The 14,438-nt window shown below is 53.5% G+C and overlaps 1 pseudogene; it reads right to left on the bottom strand.

The window, feature by feature from the left end:
- Window positions 1-1,740: 1,740 nt before the first annotated feature.
- Window positions 1,741-11,537, bottom strand: LOC129529389 (uncharacterized protein C2orf27A-like; annotated as a pseudogene).
- Between the last annotated feature and the right edge of the window lie 2,901 nt (window positions 11,538-14,438).

Below are 14,438 nucleotides of genomic sequence, written 5' to 3'. Positions count from 1 at the left end.
TAATCAAATGTCTTCCTGATATACGTCCCAACCCAGTGGTTGTCAAGCTCTGCTTTGTTTTCTAATTGCATCAGAATTATCCACAATTCTTTTTTTTTTTTTTTTTTTTTTTTTTTTTTTTTTTTTTTTTGTTGAGATGGAGTCTTACTGTTGCCCAGGCTGGAGTGCAGTGGTGTGATCTCAGCTCACTGTCATCTCTGCCTCCCTGATTCAAGTGATTCTCCTGCCTCAGCCTCCCAAGTAGCTGGGACTACAGGCATGTACCACCATGTCTGGCTAATTTTTGTATTTTTAGTAGAGATGAGGTTTCACCATGTTGGCCAGGCTGGTTTTGAATTCCTGACCTCAATTGATCCACTGCCTGGGCCTCTCAAAGTAAGAATTATCCAAAATTCTTATGATAAATATGGATAAATCAGCACAACTCAAGATTTAATAAAAATTTCCAAGAGAAGAAACCCAGGAATATGCATTGAAAACGTCTCCCTCAGGTGATTCTGATGTGATATGTGGTCTGAGTTTAAAATGCAAGGAAAATTACCCTCCCTGCCCTCCAGTTGGCCCTTATGTCCAGATGTCCCTCTTCCCCTTTCTCATTGTGCTCTCTCCTTCTGTGCCTTTGTTCTATTCTCCCTCCACTTCTCATCCAGATGCCAAGCCCTCTTCCATCAATTGTCCTAAAACTCCAAATGGTCAGTTGCCTCTATACTTCCCTCTGTCCCATGAACAAGTTACTCAGGCAAACGTAGAATTTCGACTTGGACCAAGCTGAATCAAGAGCTGCAATTAAAGATTTCCCTAAGCCCAGAGGGGACCAGCAAATACTTACAGAAGATTTTGGATTTCCTCCGAATGCATAAGGCTCTGGGTAACCTGATACTATAGACCAAATGTTATTGTCCCCCTCAAATTCAAGTGTTGAAATCCAATTCCCTATGTGATGATATTTGGAGGTAGGGCCTTGGGGAATGATTAGATCATGAAGGCAGGGACCACATGAGTGGGATTAGTAGCCCCTATTGAAGGCACCATAGAGAGCTCCCTCATCTCTTCTGTCATGTGGGGACATGGTAGAAACATGGCTATGAACCACAAAGCAAGCCCACACCAGACATGGAATCTGCTAACCACTTGATCTTGAATTTTTCCATCTCCAGAACTGAGAGAAATAAATTTGTTTATAAGCTTCCTCATCTATGGCATTCTGTTTTGACCCCAGATTAGCTAAAAACACCAAAATATCAACTTGTACACCAAATTTTGGAAATGGATGCTAAAACTTTGATGGCAAAAGGTGACTGATCTGCCTGAGAAATGAACCTACATGATCCCTCTTTCCACAAAGCTGGAGGGAGAGTCAACACAAGCAAAAATAGGTCAAAGTCTTCTAAAAGCCATACCTGAAGGGTTTTCAATATCACTTGATCAGATGGTAATTTAATCACCCAAAGAACCACAACAAAACACACAACTATCAGAGGTTTTCAACATCAACTCAAAAATACCATCTACAATATTAGGGAGTGAAAGAAGTCATGGAAGTTTCAAACAGTCAAACTTTATTTCAGTGTTATGGTAGAAATTTGAAATTCTTAGTTAAGCTATGAATAAATCCTTGGGCAGGTGCAGGCATGGAGATTCTGGAGTGCTGCTGCTGAGTTTAACAGCTCCCTTTGGAGATGCCCCCGGCCCCCTCAACCCCTGTCCACTTGTGAAGAAGAGGCCATCCTGGGCAGCACATTAGAGGCAAATGGCCCAGATGCCCAGCTGAGGGCAAACCTCCATTCCTGGAGGAGGAGGTCACCTCTGGGAGCAGGAGGACTTGCTGGAACCCCTGCTCACAGTCTCCTTTTCTTTCTCTCCAGCAACTCCTGCAGGCAGGCAAACACCCCCAGCAGCAGTAGCAGCTGGGCCTTCAGCAGCAGGGCTGCTGCTCTGCTGAATGATAGAAGTCCCTCTCCAGTGAGGCAGAGGAGCCCAGGTTGCACACCCTGGTCTCTGCCTCCATACCTTCCACTGTGCCCAGGACTGGGAGCAGTGTGGGAGCTGCTGGCTGGAGCTGTACTGGTCACCCCCTCTCTGCCACCTCTAGCTCCAACCACACTTTCAGCTCCAGGGCTGAAGCCGGTGGCTCTACTGGAGGTGCCATGAAGTCAGGCAGCTTCTCACTGGGCTGCTCCTGTGCAGTCCCAGGGCAGCGGCAGGAGGGCTCTGGAGCTTCCTCTAGCTCCAGCGCTGTCCCTGGAAGGTGCTCTGCCCCTGGTGCTGGCACTGGCTCAACAGCTGGCACTGGAAATAGCTGTGTTTCTGCACCTGAAGCAGGAGCTGAAAAAGGAGAGAGGTCACCAATATCACTCACTTTCCACTGGAATTTCCAAACATGAAAACAACCTCACTGAATTTAAAGGAATTTCAGCCTGAAAACATTGTCCCTGGAAAGACTTCCAGACTGCAGGTGACCTCACCATGTGCCTGTGTCTCAATGAGCTCCAGAGGCTCCAGCTGGACAAGGACAATGTGCAGATGTGGCCCTGGTGGGATCACTGGTGAGGCCTGGCCTGGTAGCTCTATCTGGGGCCTGATGTCTACCTGGTGACTCCTGTCCTGTGCTACCTGGGGGGGCCTTCTGTCAAATGGCCAGAGGCATCTGGGGTGAGGGATGAGACTACAAGGGCATTGTTGGAAAAGAAAGGCTCTCACTCCTGCCATTCCTGAAGCAGGAGCCTTGAGATGTGGGGATGCAGCACAAGAACATCTTGCTCTCTTGAGCATCTCCCACCAAGTGAGCTGGCTATGGGGCTAACTCTAGGATGTGGGTGCCTGGTTATCGGGATTCTTTTTTTTTTTTTTTTTGAGACATTGTCTCATTCTGTTGGCCAGGGTGGAGTGCAGTGGCATGATCTCGGCTCACTGCAACTTCCGCCTATTGGGTTCAATCAATTCTCCTGCCTCAGTCTCCTGAGTAGCTGGGATTACAGGCACGAGACACGCACCACAACACCTGGCTAGTTTTTTTGTGTTTGTTTTTTGTTTGTTTATTTGTTTGTTTTGAGACAGAGTCTCGCTCTGTCACCCAGGCTGGATGGAGTGCAGTGGCGTTATCTGGGCTCACTGCAAGCTCCGTGTCCTGGGTTCATGCCTTTCTCCTGCCTCAGCCTCCCGAGTAGCTGGGACTATAGGCGCCCACCACTACGCCCGGCTAATTTTTGTATTTTTAGTAGAGACGGGGTTTCACTGTGTTAGCCAGGATGGTCTCGATCTCCTGATTTCATGATCCTCCTGCCTCAGCCTCCCAAAGTGCTGGGATTACAGGTGTGAGCCACCGTGCCTGGCCTGGTTACCAGAATTCTAAGTTCTGTTAGGGTCTGTTGCCCAGGAAGTGAGTTTGCTTCTTTAAGGTTCCATCCCCTCAGCCTCCTCCTTCCAGAAGACCTACTCAGGACCCCAGTGGGCTGCTGACTGCTCATCCTCCCCACAGGTCAACTCCTTACCTGTACACAGTTATGTCCACCCAGGGCCTACTTGGACACCTGCACCTGATGTTCACCAGGGGCCTAGAAATCCACTTGGGGCCTGGGATCCTACAGGGGCCTGATGTTACCCTGCAGATTGAGTAGCCACCTGGGGACCAGGTATCAACCTGGGGACTGTGGTTGACCTGTGGCTTAATGTCCACCTGGGGACTGGTTATTCAGCTGAGGCCTGATGCGTACCTGGGACCGAATGCCCCCCTCAGGGTGAATTCCACCTCAGACCTGTATGTCCACCTGGGGCCTGATGTCTGCCTTAGATCTATGTCCCACTGGGGCCTTGTGATCACCAGGGACTGGTATCCAGCTGTGGCCTGATGACCTACTGCATCCTGTTGCTCACCTATGGCCTGGTGTCTACCTGGGGCTTGGTGATCACCTGGGAACTGGATATCAACCTGGGGCCTGGGTGTCCACTTAAGGCCTGATGTGTGCCTGGGGCCTGACTGTCCACATGGGGACTGGGTGTCCACCTTGGGTCTGATGACTACCTGAAGTTAGGTATCTACCTAAGGCTTGGTGTCTACCTGTGGCCTGATGTCCACATGAGTCTGGGGTTCGTTTGGGGCCTGCTGTACATCTGGGACCTTGTTGTCTATCTGAGGCCTGATGTCTACCTGGTGACTGCCATCCTCTTGAGGCCTGATATCCACCTGGGAATGGTTTATCCATGGAAATGATTATGTCCGCCTGGGGCTGGATGTTGCCCAGGGGCTAGATGTCCACCTGTGGCCCCGTGTTCACCTAGGGCCTGATGTCCACCTGGGGCATGGTGTTCACCTGAGGCCCGGGTATTTACATAGAGCCTGATGTCCAGCTGGTGCCTAGGTGCCCACTGGGGGCCTTGTGTTAACCTGGGGACTGGTATCCAGCTGGGTCCTAATGACCACCTGGGTTGAATTATTCACCTAGAGTTTGGTATTCACTTAGGGCTTGAGTGTCAGCCTTGGACATGGTGTCCACCTGGGCCTTGGTTATCAAACAAGGGGTTTGGTATCCAGTTGAGACATCATTTGCACCTGGGGTCTGAGTGTTCGCATGAGGCCAGATGACAACTGGGGGCCTGAATGTCAACCTGGTGTCTGAAATTCACTGGAAGCCTAGGTATCTAGCTGGGGCCTGATGTCCACCTGGGACTAGGTGTCAACATGTGGCCTGATGTAAACCTCTAGTTGAGTGTCCACCTTGGGCCTGATGTCCACTGGGGGACTGATGTTCCCCTTTGATCTGATGTCTACCTGGAAACCGTGTATTCACCCATGGCCTGATGGTCACCTGGGGTTGAATGTCCAACTGTGGCCAGATATGCACCCAGATTCTGGGCATCCACCTGGGGCCTGATGTTCAGCTGGGGCCTGGAGTTCACCTGAGGCATGATGCCTACCTGAAGCTTAATGTTCATCTGAGTGCCGGATGTTCACCTGGGGCCTGATATCCACCTGGACCCTTCTCAGGCCTGATGTCCACAGGACCCTTCTCAGGCCTGATGTCCACAAGTTGGCCTGGTATTCATCTGGGGCCTTCGTGTTAACCTGTGGCCTAATGTACTTCTGGGTTCTAGTGTCCTCTTGGGACCTGATGTCTACCAGGATCCAGGTATCCACCTGGGGCTCGGTATCCACCTAGGGCTTGATATTCACCTGGGGCCTAGGAATCCACTTGATAACTGGTGCCCATCGGGGTCCTGATGTTCACCTTGGGACTGGGTAACCACCTGAGGCCTGATGTCCACTTAGGGCATAAGTGTTTATCTGGGGTCTAGTGTTCACATAGGGTCTGAAGTTAACCTTGAGCCTAGGTATTCACCAGGGGACTAGTGTCCAGCTGGGGCCAGATGTTCACTTGGGGCCTGGTGTCAACTTGGAGCATGGTTGTCAACCTAGGACCAGATGTCCAGTCCAGTGTCCACCTTGGGCCTGTTTACTACCCGGGGCCTGTGTGTCCACATAGACCGTGGTGTCAGTCTGGGGCCTGGGTATTTACCGGGGGCCTGGATATTCATTGGTACATTATGTCTACTGGAGTCTTTGTGTCAATCTGAGCTCTGATGTCTACCTAGAGATTGGGTATCCATCTAAGGCCTGGTGTTTACATGGGGCCTGTAACATGAGGTTCCAGATGAACTCAGATGTCCCCCTGAGGCCTGATGTCCACCTGAGTTCTGAGTGTTCACATAGGGCCTGCTGTCAACTTGGGACCTAAGTATCTACCTAGGGCCTGGGTGTCCACCTGGTGCCTGACTTCCAACTAGATCTTGTGTCAACACGGGGCCTGATGTCCACTTTGGGCCTAGGTAACTTCCTGATGACTAATGCCCACATGGCTCCTAAGGACCATCTGAGGCCTGGTATTAATTTAGAGACTGGTATCCACCTGGGGTCCAGGTATCCACTTGGGACCTGATGTTCACCTGGAGTGTAGGAATTCACGTGGGGCCTGGTATCCACCTTAAGTGTGTGTATCCAATTGAGTGCTGGTGTCCACCTGGAGTCCAGTGTATACCTGGGGCCTGATGTACACATGGAGCCTGGGCGTCCATCTAGGACCTGATGTTCAGTTAAGGGCTGGCGTTCTCCTGGCCTGGTGTCCACATGGAGCCTGGGTGTACACTTGAAGCCTGATATCCCAGGTGGATACCTGGGCCCCAGTGGTCATCAGATCCTAGGAAACTCTCAGGCCCCAGGTGCACATAAAGCTCCAAGTGGCCACCTAGGCCACAGGTTGATACACAGGGTCCAAGTGGACACTGGGTGCAAGATGAACACCAGGCCCCTGGTGAACACCAAGCCCCAGGTGTCTGCCTAGTCCTCAAGTGGACACCAGGCACTAGATTGACACACAGGTACCAGGTGGATATCAGGCTGCAGGTGAACACCAGGCCCCAGGTGGTTGGGTTACTTATAACATAGGTGGCCATCAGTTCCCAGGTCTATATCCACTCCCCACTTGAAAATCAGGATCCAGGTGGATACCCATGTCCTAGGTGAACACCAGGTTCCAAATGAACATCAGGCTCCAAGTGAACACACAGGCCCCAGTTCAATACCAGCCTCAGGTAGACATCAGGACCCAGGTGCACCCCAGGTCCAACGTGCATGCCTAGTCTCTTGGAATACATCATTTTCAAGGTGGACACCCAGATTCCTCAAAGACATCTGGTGCCAGGTGGATATCTGGCTGCAGGTGGACATCAGGCCCCAGGTGGAGACCCAGTACACAGGTGTAAATCAGGCTCCAGTATTTCATCAGGCCCCAGTTTAACACTTGACTAAAGGTGTGCATCAAGACCCAGGTTGACAGCCAGGCTTCAGGTGCACACTAGGCCCAAAGTGTACACCTGTGCCAAGGTGGGCATCAGGCCCAAGGTGTACACCAGACCCCAAGTGGACATCAGGTTCCAGGTTGACACCAGTCTCTAGGTAGATCCTTAAACCCCAGTTGGTCATCAGGCCCAAGGTGGATACCTTGACCCCAGGGGTCACCAGGTCTCAGGTTGACACTAAGCCCTAGGTTCAAGGTCTGAGATGGTTTCAGCCCCCATGTGGACTTTAGTCATAAGGAGCTTACCTAGGCCCTAAGTGGACATCAGGCCCCAGGTTGACACAATGAACCATGTAGAAGTCAGGGTGTAAGTAGACACCCAGGCCCTAGGTAAATACTTTGGTCCCAAGCTAACATCAGGCCCTATGTGGACACCCAGACTCCAGGCAGATGTCAGGCCCCAGGTGAACACTGAACTCAGGGTGGTCATCAGGCACTAGGTTGACACATAGGCCTCAGGTAGACAACAGGCACAGGTGAATTTCAGGCTCCAGATGAACGTCGGGCTCCAGGAAGAAGTCTGTGCCCCAGTTAAACACTGGGTCTTAGGTAGACATCAGGCCTCAAATGGATGCCCAGGCCCCAGGTGGATATAAGGCCTCAGGCAAACACCAGGCCCCAGGTAGACATTAGACACGAGATGGACACTCAAGCCACAAGTGAACATCTGTCCCCAGGTGGACATCCACCCAAGGTGGACATCAGGCCAGAGATGTACACCCAGGCCTCAGGAGAACCCCAGGCCCCAGGAGGACACTCAAGTGCCAGAAGGACACCCAGTCCCTAGGTAACTACAAGGCCCCAAGTGGGCATGATGTTCCAGATGGATATGAGGTCCCAAGTGGATACTAGGCCCAGGTGGACCCCAGATCTCAGGGGCCCACCAGGCCCCAGGGGAACACCAGGCCCTAGGTAAGCATGAAGTCCCAGGTGGACATCAGTTGCCAGGAGGACACCAGGACCCAGTTGCTCATCAAGCCACAGCTGAACACCAGTTCCCCATGAACACCAGTCCTCAGGTGGACACCTAGTCCTCTCGTGTGCATCAGGTGCCAGGCTGACATAGGCACCAGCTGAACTCTGGGCCTCAGGTGAACATCAGATCCCAGGTTGTCACCCAGGCCCCAGGTGAACACCAGGTTTTAGGTGGACACGAGGTCCTAGGTGGATGTCTATGCTCCTGGTGAACCTCAGGCCCTAGTGGACACTCAGGCCCTTTATAGACATCTGGCTCCATGTGCACTCCCAGGGCCCAGGTAGACATGAGGCCCCAGAGGAACACCAGTCCTTAATCACCTAAGACTGAATTCCCTAGGGCTGGAGACTGAGTATTCACCTTGGGCCTAGGAATCTACCTGGGGCCAGATGTCGATCTGGGGCCTGATGTCTACTCAGGTTCAGCTGTCCACCTAGGGCGGGGTGTTTTTCTGGGACCCAGAGTCTACCTGAAATCTTGGTATCAACCTAGGGCCTATGTGTCCACTTGGAGTCTGATGTGCACCTGAAGCCTGAGTTTTCACCTGGGATCTGATGAGCACCTGGGGCCCAGGTTTCCATCTGAAACATCAGGTTCTAGTTATACATCTGGGCCCCAGGTATACACTAGGCACCAAAAGAACTCCAGCCCCTATCTTAACATGAGGTCCTAGGTGAATGCCCAGGCCTCATGTCTACATTAGGCCTCAGGTAGACATGACTCCAGGCGGGCATCAGGCCTGATATTGGCTCTATGTCTCCACCCAAATCTCATGTTGAATTGTAATCCCCATGGGTTGAAGAATGGGCCTGGTGAATGGTGATTGAATCATGGGGGCAGACTTCCCACTTGGTGTTCTCACAATAGAGTTCTTACAAGACCTGGTTATTTGAAAGTGTGTAGCACATCCCCCTTCTGTCTCCCTCCTCCTCCCACATGGTAAAAAGGGCTTGCTTCCTCTTGGCTTTACATCATGATTGTAAGTGTCCTGAGCCCGCCCAGTCATGCTCCCTATTAAGCCTGAAGAACTGTGGGTCAGTTCAACCTCTTTTCCTCATAAGTTGCCCAATATCGGGTAGTTTTTTATAACAGTGTGAAAATGGACTAATACAAGGCCTTAGGATAACAACCATGCTTCAGGCCATAGGTGGACATCTGGCTGCAACTGGACCCTATTCCCCAGGTGGATACCTAGGCTCAAGGTTGAAATTAGTCCCCAGGTAAACAACAAGCCCCAGGTGAATACCTATGCCCTAGTAGACATCAGGCCTCAGGCTGACACTCAGTCTAACCTCAACATTAGGCTCCAGGTGGACGCCCAGACTCCAGATACTAGACCCCAGGGGTACACTAGACTCCTGGTAGGCATAAGGCCCCAGGAGGACACTAGAATCCAGGTGTACATAAAGCCACTGGTTGACACCAAGCCCTCAGATGAACACCAGGCCAACTAGTGGACGTCAGGCACATGAGAATACATGGGCACCAGGTAGGTATCAGGCCCCGGGTAAACATCACACTTCAGGTGGACATCATTCTCCATGTGAACTCTAGCCCCAGCTAAACATCAGGCTCCAGGTGGAAGCCCAGACCCCAGGAGCACTTCTGGCCACAGTTGAACATCTGTCTCCAGGTGAATATCAGACCATGGATGGATAGCAAGTCCCCAGGTGGACTCAGGTCAAAAGTGAATATAAGTCTCTAGGAAGACATCTGGCCCCAGGTGGATACTGAACTAGAGGTTTACACCAGGCCCTAGGTTGACAGCAAGGCCCAGGTAGACAGCAGGCCCCAAGCGAAGACCAGGCCCAGGTGCATACTGAACTAGAGGTTTACATCAGACCCCAGATTGACATACAGTCCCCAGGTGGTCATGACACCTCAACTGGACACCAAGTCCGTAGGTGTCCCAGGTGTACACCATGTCAAAGATGAACACAAGACCTAAGGTTGACACTGAAGCCCCAAGTGGACATGAGGCCCTAGGTGAATAATATGACCCAGGGGATCATTAGGACCCAGCTTCATACGAGTCCCCAGGTTTACACGAGGCCCCCAGTAGGTTCCTAAGCTCTAGTTGGACATGAGGTCTCCAGTAGACACCCAGGAGTAAGGTGGACATCAAGCATCAGATGGACGTCTGGCCGTGGATGAACATCAAGCCTCACATGGATACCTAGTCCGCAGGTAGACATCAGGCCCCAGTTTGACATCAGTTTCTGGATGGATCCCCAAGCCCCAGGTGGATATCCAGTCTCCAGCTGAACATCAGCCCCTCGTGGACACCCAGGCCCCAGGTGGATATCAGGTGTCATGTGAACACAAGTCCCTAGGCAGACGTCAGGCACCAGGTGCACACTCAGACCCCAAGAGGACATCTGTCCCCAGGTTGACATCACTCTCAAGGTGTACATTAGGCAACAGATGTACACCCAGGTCCAAGGCAGACACGAGTCCCTAGTAAAACTCAAGGCCCCAGGAGGATACTCAAGCCCTAGGTGGATGCCCAGAACCCAGGTAATTACAAGGCCCCAGGTGGATATCAGATTCCAGATGAACATTAGGCCCCAAATGGATACCTAGGCACCAGGTAGACACAAGGCCCCAGGTGCATCCCCCAGTCTCAGGTGCACACTAGGCCCCCAGTGAACACTGGCTCCAGGTGAGCACCCAGTCCAAGGTAGACACCGTGACCCAGGTGGTCATTAGGCCACAGCTGAACACCAATCTTAAGTGAACACCTGATCCCAGGTGGGTACCTAGTCCAGGTGGATATTGGGCCCCAAGTGGACACCCAGCCCCCAGGTGAACATCAAGCTTCAGGTGGACATCATGCCTCAGGTGAACTCCGGGTCCCAGCCCAGCTGAACATCAGGCTGCAGGTGGATGCCTAGGTTCCAGGTGCACAACAAGTCACAGTTGGACATTCAGCCCCAGGTGAACATCAGGCCATGGGTGGATAAGCAGTCCACAGGTGGACATCAGGTCAAAGGTGAACATCAGTACTCAGGTGGACATCAGGCTCCAGGTTGACATCAAGCCCAAGGTGGACACTGAACTAGAGGCTTACATCAGCCCCCAGGTTGACACCCAGGCTCAGGTGGGCATTACGCCCCAGGTGGATACCTAGGCCCCTAGTAAACCTCAGATTCTAGGTTGACATTCAGGCCCCCAGTAGTCATTTGGCCCCAAGTGGACACTCAGGCGCCAGGTTCACATGATGTCTTAACTGGACACCAAGGGGCCAGTTTGATACCCAATCCTATGTGGGTGCCAGGTCCAAGGTTACACTCAAGCCCCAAGTGGACACCAGGCCCTAGGTGAATAATACAACCCAGGTGGTCATTAGGCCCCAGAATGACACCAGTCCCCAGGTTAACAGGAAGCCCCCAGTGGGTACCTAGGCCACAGCTGGACATCAGGCCTAATGTGGACAAACAGGATCAAGATGGACATCAGGACTCAGGTGGACAACAAGCCTGGTGTGTACCTTGTCCCCGGGTGGTCATCAGGCCCCAGTTCAACACCAGTCCCTGAGTGGATTCCTTGGCTCCAGGTGGACATCCGGTCTTCAGCGTAACATCAGACCCCAGGTGAACACCAGGTCTTAGGTGGACATTAGGCCCCTGGTGGACATAAAGTACCAGTGGACATCCATGCTGCAGGTGGACACCCAGGGCCCAGATGGGCTTCAGGCCCCATTTGGACATTGAGGCCCCAGGTGGATATCAGGCCTCAGGTGAACCCTAGGTCCAACATGGACATCAGGCCTTAGGTTGACACTCAAGCACCAGATGGACTGCTGCACCTAAGCAGAAAACAGACCCTTATCTGGATATCTAAGATACAGGTATACAACAAGCCCCAGGCTGACATCCAGACCCCAGGTGGACACCATACCCCAGGTGAACAGCAGGCAACAGTTTGGCACCAAGTACCTAAGTGAAACAAAGCCTTAGGTGATTACCAGGCCATAGGTAGTCATTAGTCTCCAGCTGGACAATAGTCCCTAGGTGGATACCCAGGCCCCAGGTGGACACTAGACCCCAGATTAATACAAAAACCAAGTAAAAAATCAAGCCCCAAGTGGACAACCAGGCCCTAGGTAAATATACAAATCTCAAGCTGACACCAGGCCCTATTTGGACACCCAAGACCTAGGTTGACTTCGGACCCCAGGTGAACACTGAACTCTAGAAGGTCTTCAGGCCCTGTGTTGACTACCTGGCCCCAGGGAGACACCAGGCATAGATGAACTTCAGGCACCAGCTGTACATCAGGATCCAGGCAAATGTCCAGGCCCCAGGTGGATATCACACCTCAGATGAACACCAGGCCCCAGGTAGACATCAAAAACCAGGTGGACACTCAGGCCCCTACTGAATATCCGTCCCCAGGTGGACATCTGTCCCAAGGTGGACACGAGGCCACAGAAGTACACTTAAGCCTAAGGCAGACCCCAGTCCCCAGGAAAACTCCAGGCTCCATGAGGGCACTCAGACCCCAGATGGATGCACTGGTCCTAGGTAAATACAAGGCCCCAGGTAGACATCAGGCCCCAGTGAACACTGGAGCCCAGGTGGGTACCAAGTCCCCAGGTGTGCATCAGGCAGAAGGTTGACCCAGTCCCCAGCTGAACTCTGGGCCCCAGCTGAACATCATAACCCGGATGGTCACCCAGGCTCCAGGTGAACACATGGTCTTAGGTGGACATCAGGCCCCACATGAACACCCAAGCCCCAGGTAGAGATCAGGCCTTAGGTGTACACCAGACCTCAGGTGGGCATCTGGCTCCAGATGGCCATAGGAGGATAACAGCCTCTCCTGGATATCAGGCCCCAGGTGGGCACCAGGCTCCAGGCGAACATCTAGCCCCAGGGGGACATCCAGCCCCTGGTGGACATCAGGGCTCACATGGATAAGCAGTTTACAGATGGACACCTGCCACAGGTGCCTCACCTCTACTCCCTGAAACCTCACTTCCCCTCATGGGCCTTCTGTCCGACTTGGGGTACCCCTAGCCGCCTTAGGTGCACACTGGACTAGAACCAGGGACGCCAGGGTCCCTGGGGCTCAGCGCAAGGGTTCATGGGAATACACTTTCGTCCGTGGGCTACCCAGTCCCCGCTTCTCCATGGCACAGTTTTTTTTTTCTCTGCCCCAGGTGTCTCACCTTCCCCTCATGGGCCTTCTGTCCACCTTGTGGTACCCCTGGCGGCCCGAGGCGCACCCTGGGCTCGATCCAGGGATGCCAGGGTCCCCAGGGCACAGCGCAAGGGCTGATGGGGAGACACTTTCTTCCGTGGGGGTCCCAGGCCCCGCTTCTCCGTGGCGCGTTTTTTTTTCCCTCTGCCCCAGGTGGGTCACCTTCCCCTCATAGGTCTTCTGCCCGCTTTGGGGCACCCCTAGTGGCCCCAGGCACACGCTGGGCTCAAATAAGGGTCGCCAGGGTCCCCGGAGCCCAGCGCAAGGGTTGATGGGAAGACACTTTCACCCGTGAGGGACCCAGGCCCCGCTTCTCCGCAGCGCGGTGTTTTATTTTCTCTGCCCCAGGTGACTCACCTTCCCCTCATGGGCCTTCTGCCCGCTTTGGGTTACCCCTAGCAGGCCAGAGGCGCACCCTGGATTCGAGCCAGGGACGACAGGGTCCCCGGGGCCCAGCACAAGGGCGGATGAGACGGCACTTTCGTCCTTGGGGGACCCAGGCCCTGCTTCTCTGTGGCGCGGTTTTTTTTTTCTTTTATGCCACAGGTGCCATACCTCTCCTCCCTCAAACCTCACCTTCCCCTCATAGGCTTTCTGCCCGCCATAGGGTACCCCAAGAGGCCCGAAGCGCACCCTGGTCTTGAACCAGGGATGCCAGGGTCCCCTGGGCCCAGCTCAGGGGTTGATGGGAAGACACTTTCTTCCGTGGGGGACCCAGGCCCCGCTTCTCCGCGGCACAGTTGTTTTTTTCTCTGCCTCAGGTGCCTCACCTACCCCTCATGGGCCTTCTGCCCGCTTCTGGGTACCCCTAGCGGGCCCAAGGCGCACCCTGGGCTCGAACCAGGGTCGCCAGTGTCCGCGAGGTCCAGCGCAAGGCCTGATGGGAAGGCACTTTCGTCAGTGGGGGACCCAGACCCAGCTTCACTGCGGCGCGGTTTTTTTTTTTTTTTTTTTTTTCTGCCACAGGTGCCTCACCTTCCCCTCATGGGATTTCTGTCCGCCTTGGGGTACCCCCAGCGGCCCGAGGCGCACCCTGGGCTCGAACCAGGGATGCCAGGGTCCCTGGGGCCTAGCAACGGGTCTGATGGGAAGGCACTTTCTTTCGTGGGGAACCCAGGCCTCCCTTCTCCGTGGCGAGGATTTTTCCTTTTTTCTCCGCCCCAGGTGCCTCACCTTCCCCTCATGGGCTTCTGCCCACTTTGGGGTACGGCTAGTTGCCCGAGGCGCACACTGGGTTCGAACCAGGGTCACCAGCGTGCACGGGGCCCAGTGCAAGGGCTGATAGGAAGACAGTTTCATCCCTGGGGGACCAAGGCACCGCTTCTCCGCGGCGCAGTTTTTATTTTCTTTTGGCTGCCCCAGGTACCTCACCTTCCCCTCATGAGCCATCTGCCTGCTTTGGGGTA

This window comes from Gorilla gorilla, chromosome 22 (assembly GCF_029281585.2).
Source record: "Gorilla gorilla gorilla isolate KB3781 chromosome 22, NHGRI_mGorGor1-v2.1_pri, whole genome shotgun sequence".
NCBI lineage: Eukaryota > Metazoa > Chordata > Mammalia > Primates > Hominidae > Gorilla > Gorilla gorilla.
This window is presented reverse-complemented; position numbering and strand designations above follow the sequence as displayed.